Below are 6,000 nucleotides of genomic sequence, written 5' to 3'. Positions count from 1 at the left end.
AGCATATTCGTACACGTCAGAATAACGTTGCATTAATAACGTCAACATTAAACAAAAGTCTCGTCGTAAGCAATACCTGTATCATCATGGTTATATGAAATATTAGATGAAAAGCGAAGGGCAACAGGTCAAAACTATCAAGCAAGCAACAAAGCTAAGTATTTACGAATATGCCAAAGTTTGTCTATGGAGTCTAATTCAATTCTTAAAGAACCACCCGCCTTTTCAAAGTCTAAATTTTGTGAAACAATCTTGAAATACTGCACGAAATGAGACGAAATTCGAAAAGAATAACGAATAATCTCTTCTGCGGAGCATGCAGGGGATTATATATTTATATATGCACAACCTTCTGGTTTTCTGACAGTATGAGAAACGACGAACAAAATAGCACAAAGAGAACATTGTAGTGCAGAAGGTTGAGTAAAAAATATCTAATGGCATTGATTAGGAAGATTTAGAGAAAGGTATGATGGTTATTTAATATGCTTCGCGTGCATTAGCGAATGTCAGATTCTATTGTTGTGATTTTACTGCCACTTTGCCAATGGAAATAAGTTGAAACCTTACCAAGGATCTTTAAAAAAAAATTATGCCATTTTGCCTGGGATTTTGAGAAGAGCCATTGAGGAATTCGATCGTGCGCTCTGTGGAAGCATTGTAATCAGAAAAAAGCAGATCGTATGATGTTTCTTATTAAAATGCGAGGCGCCGAACAACAAAAGTTTAGAAGGACGAAGTGCACTTACATTAAGGTTAATGATGAAGTAGTTGTTGTAAGTGAGAAGTCGTTTCTCGATGCAGAAGGCTGCGAAACTCAGAAAGTTGGCAACGATGATGAGGACTGTGAAAAGGATAGGCCACAGGATCCCGTGGATGCTTACCGAGCGAGATTTCCGGTCAGTAATTGTGGTCTGAGATAAATCTTCCGTCGAATTCGCAAAATAATCCTCAAATGACATACTCGAATAGAATGTCGGTTCCGAAGAATTTCGGATCGTAACACCCGCCTTTTCAAAGTCTAAATTTTGTGAAACAATCTTGAAATACTGCACGAAATGAGACGAAATTCGAAAAGAATAACGAATAATCTCTTCTGCGGAGCATGCAGGGGATTATATATTTATATTTGCACAACCTTCTGGTTTTCTGACAGTATGAGAAACGACGAACAAAATAGCACAAGAGAACATTGATGTGCAGAATTAAAGGTTGCTTATAAAATATCTAATGGCATTGATTAGGAAGATCTAGAGAAAGGTATGATGGTTATTTGATATGTTTCGCGTGCATTAGCGGATGTCAGATTCTATTGTTGTGATTTTACTGCCACTTTGCTAATGGAAATAAGTTGAAACCCTACCAAGGATCTTTAAACAAAAATTATGCCATTTTGCCTGGGATTTTGAGAAGAGCCATTAAGGAATTCGATCGGGCGCTCTGTGGAAGCATTGTAATCAGGAAAAAACAGATCGTATGATGTTTCTTATTAAAATGCGAGACCCCGAACAACAAAAGCTAATACATTAAGGTTAATGATGAAGTAGTTGTAAGTGCGAAGTCGTTTCTTGATGCAGAAGGCTACGAGACTCAGAGAGTGGGCAACGTTGATGGAACTGTGAAAAGGATAGGCCAGAGGATCCTGTGGATGTTTACCGAGCGAGATTTCCGGTCAGTAATTGTGGTCTCAGATAAATCTTCCGTCGAATTTGCAAAATAATCCTCCAATGACATAGCCGGATAGAATGTCGGTTCTGAAGCATTTTGGATCGTAGCACCCGCCATTACAAAGTCTTAATTTTGTGAAACAATCTTGAAATACTACACGAAATGAGACGAAATTCGAAAAGAATAACGAATAATCTCTTCTGCGGAGCATGCAGGGGATTATATATGTATATGCACAACCTTCTTGTTTTCTGACAGTATGAGAAACGACGAAAAAAAAATAGCACAAAGACAACATCGTTGTGCAGAAGGTTGCGTAAAAAATATCTAAAGGCATTGATTTGGAAGATCTAGAGAAAGGTATGATGGTTATTTAATATGTTTCGCGTGCATTAGCGAATGTCAGGTTCTATTGTGATTTTACAGCCACTTTGCTAATGTAAATAACATGAAACCTTACCAAGGATCTTTAAAAAAAATTATGCCATATGTTACCTGGGATTTTGAGAAGAGCCATTAAGGAATTCGATCGTGCGCTCTGTGGAAGCATTGTAATCAGAAAAAAGCAGATCGTATGATGTTTCTTATTAAAATGAAAGACCCCGAACAACAAAAGCTTAGAAGGACGAAGTGCATTTACATTAAGGTTAATGATGAAGTAGTTTTGTAAGTGCGAAGTCGTTTCTTGATGCAGAAGGCTACGACTCAGAAAGTTGGCAATGATGATGACTGTGAAAAGGATAGGCCAGAGGATCCCGTGGATGTTTACCGACCGAAATTTCTGCTCATTAATTGTGGTCTCAGATAAATCCTCCGTCGAATTCGCAAAATAATCCTCAAATGACATAGCCGGATAGAATGTCGGTTCTGAAGCATCTCGGATCGTATGACCCGCCATATTAAAGTCTTAATTTTGTGAAACAATCTTGAAATACTGCACGAAATGAGACTAAATTCAAAAAGAATAACGAATAATCTCTTCTGCGGAGCAAGCAGGGAATTATATATGTATTTGCACAACCTTCTTGTTTTCTGCCAGTATGAGACAGTGGCCACTGAGCAACTTTTCGGCCGGCGCGATTTTCAAATTTTCGGGAGCAAAAAAAAAGAAAAAAGGTGGGCATCCTCCCCTAAGAAATCCTGGATCCGCGCCTGGTATGAGAAACGACGAAAAAAATAGCACAAGAGAACATTGATGTGCAGAATTAAAGGTTGCGTATAAAATATATAATGGCATTGATTAGGAAGATCTAGAGAAAGGTATGATGGATATCTAATATGTTTCGCGTGCATTAGCGAATGTCAGATCCTATTGTTGTGATTTGACTGCCTCTTTGCTGTAAATAAGATGAAACCCTACCAAGGATCTTTAAAAAAAAATATGCGTTGTTGTCTGGGATTTTGAGAAGAGCCATTAAGGAATTCGATCGGGCGCTCTGTGGAAGCATTGTAGTAAGAAAAAAAGTGAGCACAATTTTTGTTTGCACCCAAATATTTGCTCAACAGGGGGGGGGGGGGGGGAGTGCAATTTTTTTAACCTCAACCCCTCCCCCCTTGGGCGCCAGGGGAGGGGGCCCAACTTCTTTATTTTTACAGAAAAGGGTGTTTTTACCCGTTTTTTTCGATATATATATATATATATTTAGAAAATAATTTGAAATGTAAAATAGTGTGACATTTCGTTTTGAAGTTTAATGAGAGAGAGAGAGAGAGATTTGTTATCAGATAAATGGAGATTAATGTCTAGATAGCATTTGCCCCAGGCGCCGTACGATAAATTGGTCTACGATTTTTCGTGCGATTTTGGGGCATCGTAGGAGGCTTAGGGCTACGATGTTCGTGTTTACATTATCTACGACCATCGTGCCATTTCTTGTATTGGCCCTCGGGGGCAGGCTGGGGGTAAATCCGTACAGAGGCTGCTCGGAGATTGTAATTCGTGCAATTTCAGTGCAGTAGCCGTGCAGTCTCCGCAGCCTCCGCACGGTACCGAAAAAATCGTGCGTTTGCTGGGGTTCGACCCCCAAACCACCCCCTGCGTACGCGCCTGTACAGGCCTACAGTCTGGATGGATTGGGTGCTAGGCTGGATGGAGTTGTTGCAAGCTTAAATATAAATCGTACTAGGCTATGATATATGGAGTTAATGTGAGGCTTAATGGAGTTGGTGCTGGGAAAGGACTCTTTCCCCAACCTACATGTATTTTTGATATATCCAACTTTTTTTTTTCAAAAGGAAAAAATTGTTCAAAAACATCGTTCCCATAATAATGATAGGCCTTTAAGCAGGGGTCTTCTTTCCTTTTTCTCCAACATTTTATTAAGGTCAGTGGGTGGCTGATTTAATTGAGCAATTGGATTTTCTGATCAAAAAATAAAAAAAAATAATGTTCTCAGCATAGCCTTCATTCTCTGAGTATCCTTCAAATTGCACTTAAAGTTAGAACATGGTGTGAATCATAGCAAGTCTAGACAAGGTAGATAATTATAAAGAATCTATCCATGTATGGGCCTCCGCTCCATTTTTTGGCTGGTGTTCTGGACAGCCAGGATAATTATCTGCCAATATCTTGTCAGAACATAGAACATAAGATCAAAGCCAGGAGGTACGTTCACTTCTTGTTCAGGAGTGAGGAGGCGACACCAAGTTGATTCGCTAATGCCCCTTGGCAAGGCATAATACCTAAATTCCTCTGAGAGGTCTAACGACTGTCGGTATTCTAGTTGCTTACAAGCATACACACGTCTTCTTAACATGGCGATATTATATTATATTCATGTTGATGCACTAGCTAACTTGTCTTGGTCATGGGCAGGATTATGACAAGCGGCTGGAAGAGGCGAGGTGGGGGTAGGGTGGCAACTGTCAATGCCCATATTTTCCGAAACATCCTAGAGTACAGAAGAAGTACTTATCAATTGCACTCGGCACTCCAAATCCTTTGAACTTTCTGCACTACTAAATATCGAATCACTTTTGTCCAGTTAATATACTGGCCAATATTAGAGGGGGTGGGGGAAATATGTACAACAAATCACCTTTTCGGCTCAAAAATTATATTTCACACACTCCATAACTCAATGAAATTGATATCAACTTGAACGTATTTTAATTATCCATCTTTTGACACCAAATCCATGGTGATTAGAGGTTTTACTTCAAAGTTATCTTTAAAACTCGATGTATACACACCAAACACGTCCTCAATACATTAATACACGTCAATGCATACAGTTACTACGCATGTGGGCAAAAATGTCATTTTTGTAGAAATCAAATCAATAACTTTGGGTTGCTTTAACTTTTTCACTGAAAAGAGATATAAACTTTTAATGCGCACAGGGTATTTTTCTTGTTCATGGGCAAATTCCTGGAAAGTTACGAAAAAAAGGCACCTCTCCGATTTCGATATATGGAAAATGACGGTTTTTGAAAGAATTCACTAGTTTGGACATGTAGATTATTGAATTTTCTTTCAGTTTTCTTAAAATATTATTTACAATTTTTTATTATTTTTCGTCAAAAGGGCCACTTTTTTTTCTTTTTTCTTTTTTTGGAGTCCAAAAAAAAAAATCGCAACAACTCTACCAGCCGAAAATTCGCTCAGTGGGGGGGGGGGGGGGGGGGGGGGGAGGGGGGAGTAAAAGGACACTTTAAAAAAAATCAAAAAGGGGGGGGGGTTCACAAAAAGCCATACACAAAACATATACATAAAAAAAAACTCAAGGGGGGGGGGTTAACCCCAAAACCCCCCCCCCCCTGCGTACGTGCCTGGACTGTGCACAAATATGCATTCACATGAAAATCTTAGTTAAAATCAATTTTTAAAGGGTTATGAATTCACACATTATAGCTAAGGCTAACGTAAGACTAGAATAAGACTTTTAGCTTCGACTATTGTTATATCTATTTCTTAATATTTCTACTCAGCAAATTGTTCCACTTGGGTGATCTGTCAGAAGTCTGGCGCTCTATATTCTCCAGACCATTATTCCTTCTGTATCTTGTATGGTAATACCCTTTTCTATGGTCAGTTTACTAGAAGGATTATCCCTCTCATTTTGGTGACATTCAATTAAGTGAGTGACTTCCCCCACTCTGAGACTGAGAAGGATTGACCAGTTTATATATTTATTTGCAATGTTTACATTTACAATTATCATTCCTCTCATAAATATTCAGTAGTTACAACTCTGACTAATGTTAGAATTCGAGACCGAACCAATATTGCATATTCATTAGAATTATTATGTACATTGAGCACTGCGTTTTGGCATAAATATGAATTCTGTAAGACAGAAGACAACAACTATGAAACTCAGTTTTTTTTAA

This window comes from Strongylocentrotus purpuratus, unplaced genomic scaffold, assembly GCF_000002235.5.
Source record: "Strongylocentrotus purpuratus isolate Spur 01 unplaced genomic scaffold, Spur_5.0 spur5_scaffold_14, whole genome shotgun sequence".
Taxonomy (NCBI): domain Eukaryota; kingdom Metazoa; phylum Echinodermata; class Echinoidea; order Camarodonta; family Strongylocentrotidae; genus Strongylocentrotus; species Strongylocentrotus purpuratus.
This window is presented reverse-complemented; position numbering follows the sequence as displayed.